The sequence below is a fragment of the Herpailurus yagouaroundi genome, unplaced genomic scaffold, assembly GCF_014898765.1.
Source record: "Herpailurus yagouaroundi ecotype Mexico unplaced genomic scaffold, PumYag 100, whole genome shotgun sequence".
NCBI classification, from domain to species: Eukaryota; Metazoa; Chordata; class Mammalia; order Carnivora; family Felidae; genus Herpailurus; species Herpailurus yagouaroundi.
Window position 1 is genome coordinate 27,025,302 of NW_024412391.1, and position 19,339 is coordinate 27,044,640.

Consider the following 19,339-nt stretch of genomic DNA (forward strand, 5'->3'; position numbering starts at 1 on the left):
TCTGTTTATAAACACACATGACACATACTTTTATTTATATACATATATAATGCTTTTTCCCCACAAGCTCCTTCGAGACAGGAATTATGTCTTATTTTCCTTTAACTCACCTTTTATTTAGTAATACAGTATATGAAATCCAACAACAGTTTTCTCTTGGGGCTACTAACGTAATAGTTAAAATATCATCCTCAAGGGGAAATCTGAAGATTCTCAAGAGATGAATGATTATCATTAATCTTTCATCAAGCAAGAGCTCATTGCTAAGGCAGGTGTACAGAATGAGGCAGGACCTCCACTCTTCAAAACTCAGAATGTACCTGTGGTCATCAAAATTCTCTGAAGATGGTAGCACAGTGAAATAGAAAGAGGTTTCTTGGGCTCTGAGAAAATGAAGAGCTAAATTTTCAATCCTGGTACCACTACTTACTTAGCTGTGTGGTCACCTTTCTGTGTCTCAGTTCCCTTTTCTGAAGCACAGCACAGGTAAATATAGACAACAATATTGTACTACAATCATCAAACTTACTAAAAGATTAGAATTTAATTATTCCAACTATTAGAAAAAATAATTAGGTAAAATGATAGAGGTGCTAATTATTGCTACAGTGACAATCATATTATATGTGTGTCAAATTAATGTTTTGTACACCTTAAGTTTATACATGTCACATGTCAAATACATTTTAATGACAAAAAATATTAAAAATATCCATTTCACAGGGTTGTTGAATGGATTAAGTCAGGTTCTTTCTACCTCAGCACTATTGACATTTGGGACTAGGTAATTCTTTGATGTGGAGGACTGTCCTGTGCATTATAGAATGTTTAGCAGCATCTCTAGCTGCTACACACCGAATGCCGGTAGAACTACACCCCCCCACCCTCCCAACACCCAGGATGACAACCAAAACTGTCTACAGAGATTGCCAAAAATCCTGGAGGGCAAAACTGCCCCTAGCTGAGAATCAATGGATGAAATAAATTACATATGATGCATATAACAGACATAAAGGATTCAGAACTGAATAAGCACTCAATAAATCTTAGACACTATTGTTACATACTACTGGTGATAAATCAGAAATCAGTGTAGCATTGCAAAAAACCCCACAAAATGCTACAGAAAACTGAATTCCCTAAGGCTATAAGAATTCTCAGGAACATTGGATTCGCTCATTCCCTCTGAAGTTATTTGCTTGTATTTAGACTAGATGAAAAGGGGGAAATTCAGGTAGCTTTCCAACTGTAAGATAATTTTAATTTAGAGGCAGAACTAGATTTTTATAGTGGAAGTCCTCACTCCTTTTCCACTGAAATGACATTTGAAAGCTCTTTTAATTACTCAAATTTTCAGCTCATCACCAGTGTTATATTACCAACTACTGTGTCCAGATGGAATTTGGCACCCTGATGGGTCTTCTGTAAATTAAAGGTACTTCCTCATAAAGGAAATCTTAAAGATCCTCAGTCTGTATAAAATAAGAACTTATCAGTGCTGTTAATAAACTGGAACAATTATGAACAATATTTTGAACACTACAATTTTGTCATGAATATAAAAGCTGATAATTCTAGGATTTTCTAAAATTGCTATTTATGAAATGTTTCATTATTTATATTAGTTTCTCTTTTCATTTTCCTACTGAAGCTTCTTTAGAAACAAGGGAATTCATAATACCAGACTAAATTTTCACTAGTGATATCATATCTGCTGAAAGCCAGATACAATCTATAGAGTTCAAAGTGTGGTCTTATATATTGGAGTCTAGCAAGAAAAGTGGTGATTTTTTCCTTCAGATGAATTCTATACTATTTTTTAAAGGTTTTTAAGTGTATGTATTTACTTTTTAGAGCAAGGGAGCGAGAGCAGGGGAAGGGCTCTGTCAGTGCAGAGCCCGACCTGGGGCTCGAATTCACCAACTGTGAGATTGTGACCTGAGCCAAAATGATAATTGGGCACTTAACCAACTCAGCCACCTTTGTGCCCCATACTAATTTATATGTTACATAGAAGAGTTACATTTAGAAAGGCAGTGGAGTACACTAAATAGAACAGCAGGTTACTTATTTATAACTATTTCCCCCCAAGTAGATAATTATAATAAAAACATGTAAATAAAGAAGGTAAGATAAAGAATAAGAGAGACTCGATGGGAGATTGTTAACGCACCTAGAAACTAAAAGTGACTGTGAATGTCTAGGCCCTCAATGTCCACTAGGCTTCTGTCCAAACCTTCTGTCAATATGCAAGTTTACCTGGAAATAAAAATCATCCTCCCTGCACCCCAGTAGTGGGAGAGTTTGCCGTTGAAAGGCTTATAGAATTGTCACTGACTGACATCATGGACAGCATTTTTAGTTATAAATTTTTTCAGAAACATTTATGTTATGGTCATTTTTTATGACCATTTTATGACCATTTTAAGGACACAACATGAAGTCAGTTACACAAGCGAGTCTGTTTGGTCTGGGAAACTGAAACTTGAAAATTACCAGGTTCTGATTTGCTTTAACTTACCCTGCATAGATAGAGTTTCTGAGAGCTTGTTCTTTTAGGACACTATGTTGGCCATTTATTGATCTCCAAGTTCAGTGTGATTGGTGAAACTATGGTGATTAATCCATATGGTCAAAAGGACAAGCAATTCCTGTATCAGTAACTATGGCTCATTGGCCTCCACAGCCTACATCTCCGTGTCTCCCAGAAAGACTGGAACCTCTTCATTTCAAAGGCTGTTGAGAGGTAGCACTGATGAAATGATGGCAAAAGACTTTGGAACTCCCTTTTTTTTTTTTTTTTTTTTTTTACATTTATTACTTATTTTGAGAGAGAGAGAGAGCAGGGGAGGGGCAAAGAGAGAAGGAGAGAGAGAATCCCAAGCAGGCTCTGCACTGTCAGCACGGAGTCCAATGCAGGGCTCAAACTCACAACCTATGAGATCATGACCAGAGCCAAAACCAAGAATCAGATACTTAACCAACTGAACCACCCAGGTGCCTCAAGACTCTGGAACTCTTCTTTACATATGCAAAAATTATGTTTAAAGATATGTATGAAAATTGTCAAAATCATTTTTGGAACAAAGCATATCATGCTATTAAAGAAAATCAAATTGACAGTATGTATCATGGTTTTCCCCTAAATAAATTTGACTGTCACAAAGCTTTACCTAAGAATATAAAATTTGCATTTTTTATAATAGCAAATTAAGCTGGGCATGATCCTGTTTTTACAAGAAAAAAATTATGTCTTATTTATTTTTTTTAATATTTTAATGTTTATTTATTTTTTGAGAGAGAGAGAGAGAGAGAGAGAGAGAGCAAGCCGGGGAGAGGCAGAGAGAGAGAGGGAGCGAGAAATCCCAAGCAGGATCTGCACTGAAAGTGCAGAGCCAATGTGGGGCTCAATCTCATGAACTGTGAAATCATGACCTGACCAAAACCAGGAGTCAGATGCTTAGCCAACTGAGCCACCCAGAAACCCCAAAATTATATATTTTCTATAGAAGTAACCTTCTATACTTCAGTTTCATTTGTAAACTAGAATGACAATAAAATACACCAACTTTTTCTGAAGTATATAGTATAATTTATGCAACATTTATGTATAAATGCTATATAAAACATATATAAAAACATGGGCTTAATCCCTTGAACTGTGAGAGCATGACCTGAGCCAATATTGAGTCAGATGCTCAACCGACTAAGCCACCCAGATGCCCCAAGAAATAGATGCCCCAAGAAATGAACCTCAGGGGCTGAGCACTTAATCACTGGGCTGGGTGTGTAACTGGATGGTTTTATAATTGTTTTAAGAGGAGTTGCCTTTTACAGTGTGTCCATTTGCTTCTCTGGTTAAGGTGAAAACTGGTATTTATCACAAAGGAGGTGTTATTTTCCTTCTTTTTCTTCATTTTTTCAGAATCCATTGAGAGGACTATTCATTATAGGAATGTAACATAAGTAGGTATCAACGGGGATGGAAGGACAGAAGGAAATCTTTTCTTCTCTTTTTCTTTTGAGATTCAACAAAGTCAGAATCTATTTCATGAATTGCCATGACCTCTATTGAAATGCTTAAATATGGCCACCAAGGGTCCCCCAGGAGAATGTGACACATCATGCATGAGAGAAAAAGTTTAATGCCAATGCCTACTGCTTGGTGGGAGATGGGCCACTGTGCAGATGAAACTGGAAGGTTGCCTTTACCTACCCATCATAGGATTTCTGGACTTCTTGCTAACTTCAACACTTAAAAGTTAAAAAGACGTGTGAGCTTATTTGTATCCCAAGAAGTAGGTGAAAAGAGACATAAAAGTTGTATATGTATGTTTGCATGAACACTGAATAAAAGCTTAGGTGACATATGTCATAATCATTTTATGCCATAAATGTCTAAACTTTTAAAATATTTTTTTCAAAACAAACAAAAGGAATGCATCCTATGAAGTAAAGTGGCTTTCTGACTCCATTCCACAAATGTTTTTGGAAAGCCTATAGTGTTCCAGCTCTTTGCCAGGAAAGGAGAAAAGTGAACAGGACAGAATTCTGCTACTTTTAAAGAAAGGGCTTCTTGGATCTAAATTGCTACTTAAATGGACAAAGCAAAGTATTAGTTGCCTGAGCCCAGAGGAAATTACCAGCATCAGTGTTTCTTTCATTTATTCTGGATTCCCGTTAACCCTGCAAAATCTGCAGTAACTCCCTAAATCTCTTTCACCTCCCCTTCTTTTGCCCCCACTTCAGGCCTGCATTCTTTTCCCGTCCCTGGTTTTGGGACTGAAAACAAAATCTTCTCAGAGATCATTACATATAGTCATAAAGATACCCTGTTAGGAACAGAAAAATACTCCCATCAGGTAACTTTAAACATTTGACCCATAACCAGCTCCCTCCACCAGTACTTCATCAGAAGATAATATTCTTATAAATCCTATGAGTTTTACGTATCTTATTAAGTGCCACAGCACACTGCATTTCATTTTTTGTGTTAGGAGCATTAATATTTAAGATGTGAATATATAAAACAATTTTTAAAACTCTATCTTGGCAATTTTTTCTTAAAAAAAAAAAACAAACAAACAAGGGCATCTGAGTGGCTCAGCCAGGTAACTGTCCAGCTCTTGATTTCAGCTCATGTCATGATCTCACAGGTTCGTGAATTCAAACCCAGTGTCGGCCTCTATGCTGACAGCATGAAGGCTGCTTGGGATTCTCCTTCTCCCTCTCTCTCTCTCTCTGCCCCTCCCCCTGCTTGTGTGTGCCTTCCGGCGCGCTCTCTCTCTCTCTCTCTCTCTCTCTCTCAAAAGTAAATAAATAAATATTAACAAACAAACAAACACTAGAAGCCTCCAAAATGGGAGTGTCTCAGTCCTCTGTTTCTCCAGAAGACTCTGCAAACTCCTTACTCCTCTCAGAGGCCAGGCAGAGGCATATGAGGAGCCCAGCAGGTTCTCGCACAATTTGACAAATGTCAAATCCCCAAGGCTGAGCAGGAGCTCCACTCCTCATGCCCCTCAGGGCCTACAGGGGTGCTTCATCTTGTTTACTGTCAGATGACCTGCATGCCCTCAACACTATGGGGGAATAGAAACCTTGAACCTTTCTGCACCTGCTAGTGCTTGGCACTGTGGGAGCCCGGCAACTGACAGCTCCCTGGAGCACAGCCAGGCAGTGGAACACCCAGTCCCACGCTGCAGGCTCATGGCCAGGCTCAGAGCCAGCCACCAGCTGCAACTACACTGCTATATTTTTCAAGACCCACTTTGCTCGTGATTCTACTTGTTCTTAGGAATTCTTTTTGTTAACACCTATTAAATAATAAGGCAAATGACTCTTGGAAATTATTTTTCTGGTCCAAAACAGTAGGGAAAAAAAGCCCATCAGATTATTCATGTCGTATCTTCCTTGCTTTTGAGAAAGTGAAGATTAAAAAAAAATTATGCAAAATAAATTTAGATTTAAGGATCGGAGAAAAAGTGTAGACCTCTATTCAATCGTCTGAATGTATTCACACACAAACCCAAACAAATTTGAGGCTTGTAACAATCTGAATAATTCAAGAAAAATGGACTATTTCTGCAATCTGTTTCTATGTTCATGCATACTTAATTTATTTTTTCTTTTTTTCACTCATACTTAATTTTTTTTTTTTATAATTTTTTTTTCAACGTTTATTTATTTTTTTTGGGACAGAGAGAGACAGAGCATGAACGGGGGAGGGGCAGAGAGAGAGGGAGACACAGAATCGGAAACAGGCTCCAGGCTCTGAGCCATCAGCCCAGAGCCCGACGCGGGGCTCGAACTCACGGACCGCGAGATCGTGACCTGGCTGAAGTCAGATGCTTAACCGACTGCGCCACCCAGGCGCCCCATACTTAATTTTAAAATATACTTTCGCTTGGCTATGTAAGAAAACAAACCTTAGACTGTCTCATTTTAAAATTTATTGTCTATCAGACAGCATGGCACAGGGTTAGAGCTCCTCTGCTGGGAGCGGAGCTCATTTGTAAAATGGGGGAAACAAGAGTTTCCATTACATAGGATTGTTCTGAGAATTAAATGAGTTCATGTAAGGAAAAAATGCATGCCTGACATAGAATAAGACATAGAGTAAGAGCTCAATAAATGATGGTGTGTATGTGTGTGTGTGTGTGTGTGTGTGTGCGTGCGCGCACACACATTTCAAATTTCACATCCTCACATTAGTGATTTCCTGAAGGCTGAACTGGTCCTTCCATGATTTTTTTTTTTTTTTTTTTACAAGAAAACATGAAGTGTGTATGGGATAATTCTTTATGGCTTTTTAAATGCACATCTCCTCAACCATATTTAGTTTTTATTTATTTACTTCCTTCAAAAGAAAGAGAAAATAAAGCTCAACAATAAGAAAACAACAACCCTTTTAAAAACTAAGCCAAACATCTGAGCAATACTACACTAAAGAAGATATACAGATGGCCAATAAGCATATGAAAAGATGCTCATCATCATTTGTCATTAGGGAATTGCAAATGAAAACAACCATGATATGCCACTTCTCACCCTTTAGAATGGCTAAAATCCAAAAAAACTGACAACACCAATCACTGGTGACGATTGCTGGTGGGAATGCTAAGTGGTAGGGCCACACTGAAATACAGTTTGGCACTGTCTTACAAAGCTAAACATAGTCTTACTATATAATCTAGCAATCACACTTCAAGGTATTTACCCAACTGACTGTAAAACTTCAGTCCACACAAAAATCTTCATGCAAATGTTTATAGTAGTTTTATTCACAATTGCCAAAACCTGGAAGTAAACAAGGTATACTTAAATCAGTGAATGGATAAATAAACTGTGGTACATCTACAAAATACAAGACATGAATGGACTGTAAATGCATATTGTTATTGAAAGAAGCCAACGTGAAAGCCTATGTATTACATGATTTCAATTACGCATATTTTGGAAAAACGTAACTATATACAGATGGTAATCGATCAGTGGTTGCCAGAAATTTGGGATGAGGAGGGGAAGGCTTAAATAATATGAAAATTAATAAAACTCACTTAAAATGGAGTGGGGAGGACAGAAGGGAGAGCTCTCATGCCCCACCACTACTCATCAAATGCAGTCCCAAACAAGAAGAGACCTACCTAACACTCCTCACAGGAAGAAGCCTATACCCTACTACCCCAGCAGGGGAAGAAAGATGTTCTCCTTGTCCAGCAACAGCCCAGCCAATGTAGGACTGTCAAAACACAGTCAATGAAAAGTCACTAAACTTGGAACTCCCAGTTTACTCCAATGGACTTTTTCTTTATAACAGCCCCTCCCAACTTCCCCATCCCTTTCCTCTATAAATGAGGACTCCAGATTTGCCTGTGGTTTTGCCATAGCATGCATGTCCTGAATTGCAATTCTCTGTTATTCCTGAGTAAATCCATTTTACTGGTAAAATAACTCACAGTTTTATTTTTAAGGTTAACAATAGTTAAAACAAGGAATATTTTTAGGGTGGTGAAGCTGTTAAGTATATAAACTTTTTTTAATGTTTATTTATTTATTTTGAGAGAGAGAGCATAACAGGGGATGGGCAGAGAAAGAGGGAGAGAAAGAATCCCAAGCAGGCTCCATGCTGTCAGCACACAGCCCCACACAGGGTTAAATTCCAGACTGTGAGATCATGATCTGAGCCAAAATCAAGAATCAACACTCAACCAACTGAGCTACCCAGGTGTCCCCAGTATGTGAACTTTTAAAAAATCATTTAGGAGATAGGGGATGGGGAGGAACTCCAGAATGGAATGCAGCATGTGACAAGAGATTCTAAATGTATTACAAATGTATGAAACCATCTCACTGGAAGTAGTGGGAAGAAAAGGTTCTGGACTAAGTAACTCTGGAAATGAGTGGAGTCCAAAAAACTAATAGTAGAAGAGCCAACATGAAGTACACCTCTGGCTGATAAATTGTATCCCATGGGATACAGATGAACAATTCTGAAATCACTATACATCTACAATGGAGATGAAAAATTAAGTAAACAGATGGTGGAAGTCAGCTTTCTCACTGTTGATGTGGGAAGTTACAGATAAGCAAGGGAAGAGGTTAGAATGATCCATGTGGTAATGAATCAGAATTAGAGACACCAGTTCAAACTCATGTTTAGCTTAATAAAGATACAGATGCTTGCATACAGAAATATTTATGTAAAGTTAGTATACATGCATATATTTTCTTGCTCTGTCAGCTGAGACAGTCTAGAAGCCAGGACATCTCAGTAGCCACCAACACACCCTAGTACCTAGATCTTGGTTTGTAATACTATTCCTTAATAAAAGAAACCAGGATTCCTTTTAGGACTGAGGCAGGAAATGTATAAGATGAGTGTGGAGCATCCTGTAGTACCAGAAAGGAAGTGCTTAAAAAAACAAACAACAACAACCAAAACCCACAGTGAATGGGGTATTTCAAAGGGACACAATAATCAGGTATAAGAGCCCCTCCAGTGGCTAAAGCTGGAATGGTCTGTCAATAAAATAACTAAAAACCAACTGAACTGTAACCCAAGTATAAAGTAAATATGCAAGAGTCCATACTGACATAAAGAAATAATTGGATAAATTAACAGGGGAGAATAGACAAATTTCCTGTACAGAAGAATTCCAAATAATTTATGAAAATACTTTACTTTTAAGGAAGTAGAGTTCAACTCTTTACTCCTTTTAGTGTAGGTTGTACATGATGGCTTCCTTCCAAAGAGCACAGTATTGAAGGGAAAAAAAGAGTAACATTACAAAGAAGGAACCTGACAAACACTAGCTCACCCAGGCGATCAAGGTCAACACCAACAGTGATAGATCATGTTGATAGTAGATACCCTTGATATTATGGATGAAAATGGTACTTTACCTCTGGGTCCTGTTCCAAAAATCCATAACCCTGGTTTAATTAGGAAAACAAACCCCAAACTCTCAAAGTCATCAAAAATAAGGAAAATCTGAGAAGCTATCACAGCCAAGAGGAGCCTAAGGAGACACAATAACTAAATAAAATGTGTTATACTGGATGACAACTTGGAGCAGAAAAAGATCATTAGGTAAAAACTGGGGAAATCTGAATGAAGTATGGATTTTCGTTAATACTTATGTATTGATATTTGTTCATTAGTTGTGGCAAATGTACCATACTAATGTAGGATGTTAATAAGAGTGGAAACTGAGTATGGGCTATACAGGACCTCTCTGTAGTATCTTCACAATTTTTCTGTAAATCTAAAATTGCTTTAATATAAAAATTCAAATTTTATTTAAAAACTAAAGAAAATTTTTTTATTGATCTGTGGCACATTTTCCATGTAACAAAAAATTATTAACAACTTGAACATTTAGTAATATTTAATAACAATATCTCAAGCCCAGTCAGGTTCTTTTATCTCACGTTTAGTATTTTCAATATTAATACTCTTTAGGGGTGCCTAGGTGGCTTAGTTGGCTAAGCATCCAACTCTGGATTTTGGCTCAGATCATGATCTCATGGTTCACGAATTAAAGTCCCACATGAGGCTCTACCCTGACAGTGTGGAGCCTGGTTGGGATTCTCTCTCCCTCTCTCTCTGCCACTCCCCCATTTGCATACTCCCTCTCTCTCAAAATGAATAAACTTTTAAAAAGTTAATATTCTTCAGATTTATTATTCTCAAATACTTCTTTTGCAAAGGTGACCATAGGATCTAGGTCTTAGAACATAAAACTTCAAAAGTCTGAAAAATGGCCTCAAAATGGGTTATTCTATGACCTTAGAAAAACTTCCTACCCGCAATGGGAAATAAATCATATAAAAAGCATTATAAAAAATAAATCAATGGATATTTCTTTAAAATAAATCAAAACAAAATCTAACCCTACTATATTTCTTTTTTTTTAATTTTTTTAAAGTTTATTTATTTCTGAGAGAGAGAGAGACAGCATGTGAGTGAAAGAAGGGCAGAGACAGAGGGAGACACAGAATCTGAAGCTGTACTGACAGCCCAGAGCCTGATGCAGGGCTTGAACTCACGAACTGTGAGATCATGACCTGATCCGAAGTTGGACACTTAACCGACTGAACCACGCAGGTGCCCCAGAATTTCTTTCTCTTTCTCTTTCTTTTCTTTCTTTCTTTCTTTTCTTCCTTCCTTTCCTTTCTTTCTTTCTTTCTTTCTTTCTTTCTTTCTTTCTTTCTTTCTTTCTTTCTTTCTTTTCTTTTTTCTTTTCTTTCTTTTTTAGTTTATTTATTTTGAGAGAGAGAGAGAGAAACAGAGAGAGAGAGAGAGAGAGAGCAAGCATGAGCACAAGTGGGAGTGGGGAGTGGGCAGAGAGAGGCAGAGAGAGAATCCCAAGTAGGCTCTGCACCGTCGGCACAGAGCCCAATGTAGGGCTTGAACTCACAACCGTTAGACCATGACCTGAGCCAAAACCAAGAGTCGAATGCTTAACCGACTGAGCCACCCAGACAGCCCCCTACTAAATTTCTTGATCCCATGAAAGATGGCAAGGAAAATAAAATCTGCATGTTCCCTTGTCAACTCAGGACCATCAAATTGGGCTGCAGTTATTCAATAACCTGTAGCTATTATTAGGAAAATGGAGTGAGTTCAAGCCCCATGTTGGGCTCTGTGCTGACAGCTCAGAGCCTGGACCCTGCTTCAGATTCTGTGTCTCCTTCTCTCTCTGCCCCTCCTCCACTCAGGCTCTGTCTCTCTCTCTCTATGTCTCTCTCTTTCTCTCTCTCTCTCTCTCTCTCTCTCAAAAATAACTAAACATTAAAAAAAATTTTTTTCATAAAAAAAACTTTTGGCATCAATCATGCCAAAGTTTACAAGTAATATTAGCTTCTCATTATAAAAGTTGTATGGCTTAAAAAATAAAAGTGGATTTGGCCACAGAGTGGTGACAAAGTTTTACTCCTGTTGTAGTATGTAAAAACACATTTAGATTCTAAAAAAATATTGGATTAAAACATGCAACTTTAGGGTCTATTCTCTATGGCCTCTAGGAAAATATTTTACTTAAATAATTATATTCTATCGGTATAATTCCCTTTCCATCTCTCCATCCACTCTGTTCTGTCATTCTTATACTATTTACCATTACTGATTTTTCAGCTTTAAATATTTACACGGATTGCTATGAACTCACAAAAAGCTGTCACATTTCACTCACAGAAAAGTAATCTGGAAGTAGTTGAAGTTGCTCAGCCATGGCTTTTACATCTCTATTAGAAAATGTGTAGTAAAACATGTTTTAAAAACATAGTATTTTCTTTGTGGAACAACTTATATTAGAAGACATTGAGGCATAAAACATGCATCTCTGTTGCTCACTTGATTGTACCTGTCTTGTTTTCCAATATGAATCAAACTCATTTGTGTATCCAGGATAAACTAAATGCAGGAAATTAATTAGTATTGAGTCCTTAATGTGCTAAGCTTTGTGTTCTTTTTCTCATTTAACTCTCTCATTATCCTTGTAAGGTAATTATTATTAAACCATTTTATTCTTGAGGAAAATAGGTTTCAAAAGAATCTTTAAGAGACTTATCTATAGCTTTACATCTAGCACAGGTAGACCTGGGTTAGATCTAACTGATCCCAAGACCATTCTCTTTCACTACATTGGTGTGAGGCAAAATGTCAGTCAGTGAGCTAAAATCATTGAGAATAGGAAATTGTAGAATTAATTTCCTTCATATTCTTTAACAAGAGATCTTAACTGAGAAAAAAAATTTAAGTTTTTACTGTGTATTACCAGTGAAATAATTTAAACTGGAAAAGTCAACTGGCCTCTTAACATCACACAGGTTTTTTGGCATTTAGCAAAAAAGATTCTGTATGGTTATTCCCTTGAGTCCCAACAGGTCTGTGCTATAGGACGAAAAGTAAGTAAAGAGAGCATTAAGGAGAAATACCTTCTTCTTACCCTTCCCAGTTGATGGGGGCAACTCTCATCCAAAAATTGAGGCCAGTGCTCAAACCAATGTTCCAAGGCCTATGAATGGCAGAGAGGGTAAAGGTTAAATATGGGTATGGAGAGTAATGAAAGTGTTTTGCTCTTGAGCATGGAAGTCCACATTATCTGTATCTAAGGACACATACAGGGTTTTGTTTTATAACACTATACAGAAATACTTAAGCTTATAGCTTCTAAAAATAAGACAAACTTTAAATTCTTTTATTTTTTATTTTTTTGAGAGAGCATGAGCAGGGAAGAGGAGCAGAGGGAGAGAATCCCAAGCAGGCTCCATGCACAACGCCAAGCCCGATGCACAGCTCGATCCCATGACCCTGGGATTGTGACCAGAGCCGAAATCAAGAGTTGGATGCTCAACTGACTGAGCCACCAGGTGTCCCTAAGTTCTTTTTGTAATCTTTGGAATGGTTGGGACTGCACTGCATGTTTCCAGGCTATCTAATTAACAGTTTTGCACACAAATAGACTTGTATTTTCAAATGCTATTGGCCATATATTTATATTTTCTATTCAACTAGAAAGTGCTAGTCATTAAATCATTATGAGAACTACCCTTCAGGCATATTTCTGCATATGAAAACTGCTCTCTTAGCATTGGTCCTTAGGTTTTATCAAACTATCTTCATTTTTTTTTCTGTAAAATTCTACATTGATAGCATTTGCTTATTAACACTTAGTTTTAAGTTATGTTGGGATTTATTTTAAACATTTTTATGTGCTACACTTAAAAACAAATGGTAGGTTTACAAAATGCTTTTAACTCTTGATAAATTTAAGAATTTATAGGTAAAAAAAGAGAATATGAAAGACATTTGGGTATAGGTTATTCATATGGCAATTTACTTCCAGTCACTGAAAAACCTTCAGTGCTATACTAGATTTTTTAATGTTAATGTATAATAAAGTTTAAATAAGTGTAAATAAATTAACATATTTCAGATAAGTGTTAAACTTGACAAATAATTTTACCTTTCTACTTTTCATGCATTTAATTACCCATCTCTTAGGAAGGATTCTTATGGAGGACATTTCAGAATCACCTATATTTTGTATAAATTAATTCTAACTTCACCACTTCTTGGTTCCTGATCCATTTCTATTCCTGCTTCCTGAACCACTGATATTTGTCGGAATTTGTCAAATTCCTCAGATGCAGGGGAATAGGAGAGAAGGTTCATATCTTATGTTTAAATAACCACATTTCTTTCTTACTACTGAATTATCACCAGTAACTGGGTGCTCTTTATTTATTCTTCTTCTTTTCATTATAAAATAATTTTATAGAAAAGATTGGGTTTGTAGTAATAGAGCAGAAAGGGCCTGAAACACATCATTCTACAAACTAGTCTAAGAAAATGACACTAAATCAGAAATGAATACCTAAATAAATACATTTCCAAAAATAAACAATGGTAATTTTAATGATGAGTTCATGCTTTTAGGTATGCCTGATTTCTATGCACTATTTTAGGAGGATCACAGGGGGACCAATTCGTGTATTTATGTACCTCAGTGGGAATACCTCTAAACCAGGCAAATTTAAGCTCTACCGTCTAAGAGCAAAGAGTTATTTAGTATTGATATCAACTTTAACCCCTGCAGCAGTGAATTCCAAGTATTCTTGGAATCGTCACTATTTTTCATCTCTAGCCTAATTTTAAGAAATAAATTATGCTGATTCTCATCAACTGTTCACCCTTGTTACTCCATCAGAAGAGTCACAGAGAACACAATTCTCCTCATTATGTGTCTCATACATGGTACAGGGAAATATGCAGTGAGTCAGTAAGAATGAGTACTTTTTATCCTCCCCAGTGTCTAGTTCTTTGATCTGACAAGTGTAAAACACGCAAAAGTTAAATTATAGACATTAAATTAGAAGTTAATATTAACTTTCAGTCTTTTTTCTGAATAATATTCTGACCAAATTAAAAAAAAATAGGAATCAATGCATTATATTTATATACAGCACCTTTGGGGCATATAATCAAATTTAACTCACTTCAGTGAATATTTATCAGGTGTCCACCATGTGTAAGGGGCCTCTTACACAGAAATTCAGAGGGTCCTTTGGCCCAGGCCTCACGTGACGCACACTGATAAGACAGAAAGAAGACAGTCACTGATCAATGTTAAACTTATGTCCAGTTACCAGACCACATCAACTGAAGTACACTATGAGTTCAGCTTTTTAGAAATCCTATGATCATCTTACTAACAACACAGTTCCTTTGGGAACTGTTGTGGGAATGTGTGTGTTTTATTTGCATCCACCTGTCTAATGCAGCACTTAAAATATGCCACAATTTTGTGATCCTGCCATTTCTTCAGTTTTTAATATATTGAGGGCCTCAAAAAAATGCAAATGGCCCTGGCCTTTCTGAAGATCTGAAAGGTTCTACAGAACATCATGCTAACCTCTGAGGACAAAACACAGTCTCTTTTCTCAAAGAGCTTACTGTTAGCAGAAAAAAAAGAAACAAAAACAAAAATACCTAGTATAGATGATAGTTTAAGAGCCCTTTAGAGATATACATAGCCATGAGACTCAATGGCACCAAAGATCATTTTCAGGTAAGATTTAGAATGGTTTCAAGAGGACATGTCTTGAAGATGGATCTTGAAAGACAAGGAGCCACTGACAATATGAAATGAGTGAGAAAGACATGATGAGAGAAGCATTTTTAGGAACAGCACTGTTGGGTCAGTGTGTGAAAAGTAGAGAAGGAAGTAAACATGGAAAATCAGATTGGGACCATGTAGTTCAGAGTCTACTACTATCATTGGTAAAAATAAGTCATGATGGGGCTTTGAGCAAGAAATTAACATCACTGCATTGCATTTTAGGAAAATAAAACTGAAATAAATATACACAGTGGCTCAATAGAACAGGAAGAGATGATATGGGAAACCTGTGAGGAGGTGGCCACAGCAACCCTAAGCTTGAGGGTTCATCACTCTGCCAACCAAAAGAATTTCCTTTTTCTTCAGTCCTGAAGACCCCTTCCTTGTAATACTCTCTCCACCTGCTTCCCAAGCTCTAAGCTTACCTTCAGGGGATAATCAAAAGCAATGCTTTTTATTCATTGTTTTGAAATATTCCTCATTCAGACCAGGGGGGTTCCTCATCAAAGATAAAACTTTTCTTCCTCATCCAGTTTAGTCCTTTTAAAAGAACCAGATCTTATCCCATGACATATTCATTACACATAGTCAGGAAATTCAACACCAATTCACAAACCAGGAAGCATTTAGTCTAAGACAACTAAGTGACAAACATTATTGCTTCCATTGGCTCAAAGGAGTTAAGTGTTAAGAGTCACTCAAGTCAAGGTTTTTTTCCCATTGAATAAATGAGGAATAGAATTAGGACTTCCGAGAATGAGATTATTTTTCTAGCTTTTCCTTTTGTTGAAGAATCAATTTTTTTCAACTGTACATGATCCCCCTGGCTAATTCAATAAACAGATTAAATTTAAGATAAGCAGATACCTATGTAATAACAGCTAATACTTATAAATCACTCACTGTGTGCCAGCAGCATTCTAAGCACTATGTATAATTTTGTTTGACAGTTTAAAAATAAAAAATATTTTTATACATGAGGTCCACAATAAGAAGGAATTCTCACTATTTGGAATAAGCAGTATGGAGACCTATCCTCCCAATGAGAGAAACTATTCAGTTTCTCCTTGCTCTTATACTTTCAGAACAAAGGCATTATTCAAGTAGAGAAGGCAAAAATCCAAGCTGCCACTTGAGTTTTGATTTAACAAAGGTTACACACAAGCTATCTTGAGCTATTGAAATACATAATTTATCACACCATCTAATGTTTTGAAAAGGATGTTTTATTATTGATTAAACAGATTTAAAGTTGCAAGAGAAAACATTTTAATATACCTGCTAAAATTGTATTTAAACATTCCCGTGGGGGACAGTACTGCAAGAAATGGAAAAAAATCTGTATTGTATTGCACTTGGGTTTCCTTCAATTATGTAGACTCATTACTTGATTAATAAAACTATAAAAGTATGCTTAACAACTCTACATGTTGAAGTAATGACCAAATGGCAGTATTAAGATATACTGTATATGAAAAATGAACACCATATCTGTAACTGAATTAGAACACCAATATAAAAGGAGTCTAATTAATCAGCATTATCCAAACTAAGAGAGGACATTTTGGACATATGACCTCAAAATATACAGAATATTCATATTTTCAATACAGTCACTGATTTATAAACAATTAAAAGTTCAAAGTACTAATTTCATTTCAAATACATTTATTAGCCAAATATATCTATGTCTCCCTCTCTCTCTGTCCCTCCCCTCCCTCCGCTCAGTCTCTCTGTCAAAAATAAAAATAAAACATTTAAAAAAAATTATAATTCCTACTGAAATTGTTTCAAAATAGAGTAATTAGAGAACAAAATAACCTGCTTTGTAAATATTTCAGAGAAGTGTTTAGTTTGAATCAAGACAGAGATGCGTTTTTCTTCTTTCTCACCTGCCCTCTGCTGGCAAAAGAGAGAAAAGTGAAAAGTAAGGAGGCTTCACACATCATGAAAAAGCACATTTTCCCACAAGAAATATATAGTGTTATAAAATCTTTCACAAGACCAGATTAATTTGTCATTCATATTATCACATCACTCATATGTGAGTTAAGATTGAAGTATAAAAAAAATGTTTGGAACCTGGAAATATTTCACTATTTAACATAGTTGGGATTAAACAACCATCTTAAAGTAAGAATACAAACATCAGGGTGCCTGGGTAGCTCAGTCAGTTAAGCATCTGACTCTTGATTTCTGTTCAGGTCATGATCTCAGGGTCATGAGATTGAGCCCTGTGTTGAGCCCTGTGTGGAACCTGCGTTAGGCACTGCGCTGGGCACGGAGCCTGCTTAAGATTCTCTCCCTCCCTCTACCACATGCGCTCATACTCTAGATAGACAGATATATAGATAAAATAAAAGTGTCAGAATGGGAGATACATGGGTCATTTTTATCTTCACATCCTTACTGACAAAGTTAACAGGGACTGAATGAGAGTCCATTAGTGGTATTTATAACTGATTGAATGACCGTTTCCAAAAAGGTCTGATTACTAGTCACTAGGGGCCAGGATAGAGGTTAATAAGGATGTTCTACAGGACTTTATCTCTGGTTGTTCCTCAGTAACATTACCATCAATGCTGAGAATGAAGCTCAGTGAATTCGAATCCATAAAGATCTCAACAGTCTGGAAGCTGAAAATTCTATTGAGATAAAATAAAACAGGAATTACTGTATAGACCTGAAAATCTGACCAAGTTTCATGCTCACAGCAGTTCCATTTGTGAAAGAGACTTTGACATTTTTGTTATTAGGAAACTCAAAATATGTTTACAGTGTGACTCAGTACCAACACAGTTAACAGTAAGTGCCTTCACTGCACACTTGGTGGGTAGCAGATCAACACCGAGCACTTGACATATACTATAAAACCCCAGAATAATTCAAATATAGATTTGTGATTGGCTCATTTATTACCCAGCTCTCGTTCTCTAAAAGGAATGAGCTACAATTTTTTTTTCTGGGGAAGGAAAATTAAGAAATGACAGTCTCTCTAGACAACTTTAATTTTTTGTATGCAGTATAAATTTCAGCATCTTTATTACTGTGCTTACCATGAAAATGCACTCTTTAGTTGCACACTTAGCCCTGCCTTTTAGGTAAGTGGAATTTTTAGACCAATATATTGTCTCTTTTTGAAATTTAATATACACATAGAATAGTACACAATTCATATATTACAGCTTGATGACTTTTCACAAAGTGAATACACCCCAAGTAATTGCCACCAGATCAAAATAGAGCATTCCAGCAAAACAGAAGCCTCCCTCTTGCCTCCTCTCAATCTTACCTCCTCTCCAAAGAATGAATCTATCTATCTATCTATCCATCTATCTATCTATCTATCCATCTATCTATCTATCTATCTTTAGAGAGAGAGAGAGAGAGAGAGAGAGAGCACAAATGGGGGAGAGGGGTAGATGAAGAGGGGAAGAGAGAACCTCAAGCAGGCTTCACGTACAGCAGGGAGCCCCTCATGAGGCTTGATCCCACGACCCTGGGATCATGACCTGGACCAAAATCAAGAGTCAGAGGCTCAACTGACTGAGCTACCCAGGCACCCCCAGAAACTGCTATTCTGATTCCTATCACCATAGGTTTGTTTTGCTTCTGCATCACATAAATGGAAGTCTACACTATGTTCTCTTTAGTGTGTTCTCTTCCATTCAAATTATGTTTGTGAGTCTTGCACTGTTGGTGGGAATGCAAACTGGTGCAGCCACTCTGGAAAACAGTGTGGAGGTTCCTCAAAAAATTAAAAATAGACCTACTCTATGACCCAGCAATAGCACTGCTAGGAATTTACCCAAGGGACACAGGAGTACTGATGCATAGGGGCACCTGTACCCCAATGTTTATAGCAGCACTCTCAACAATAGCCAAATTATGGAAAGAGCCTAAATGTCCATCCACTGATGAATGGATAAAGAAATTGTGATTTATATACACAATGGAGTACTACGTGGCAATGAGAAAGAATGAAATATGGCCCTTTGTAGCAACATGGATGGAACTGGAGGCTGTTAAGCTAAGTGAAATAAGCCAAACAGAGAAAGACAGATACCATATGTGTTCACTCTTATGTGGATCCTGAGAAACGTAACAGAAACCCATGGGGAGGGGAAGGAAAAAAAAAAAAGAGGTTAGAGTGGGAGAGAGCCAAAACATAAGAGACTATTAAAAACTGAGAACAAACTGAGGGTTGATGGGGG

At 36.9% G+C, this 19,339-nt stretch overlaps 1 long non-coding RNA gene across 4 annotated transcripts in view; it reads right to left on the reverse strand.

The window, feature by feature from the left end:
- Window positions 1-12,437: 12,437 nt before the first annotated feature.
- Window positions 12,438-19,339, reverse strand: part of LOC121028440 (uncharacterized) — a 53,321-nt gene continuing 46,419 nt past the window's right edge. For 3 of the 4 annotated variants that reach the window (XR_005789226.1, XR_005789228.1, XR_005789229.1), the window contains 4 exons: window positions 17,700-17,770; window positions 16,947-17,027; window positions 14,503-14,596; window positions 12,438-12,518 (listed from right to left, as the gene is read on the reverse strand). This is a non-coding gene — a long non-coding RNA (uncharacterized LOC121028440). The remainder of the gene's footprint in view (window positions 12,519-14,502; window positions 14,597-16,946; window positions 17,028-17,699; window positions 17,771-19,339) is intronic. The other variant, XR_005789227.1, reaches the window with a different exon arrangement.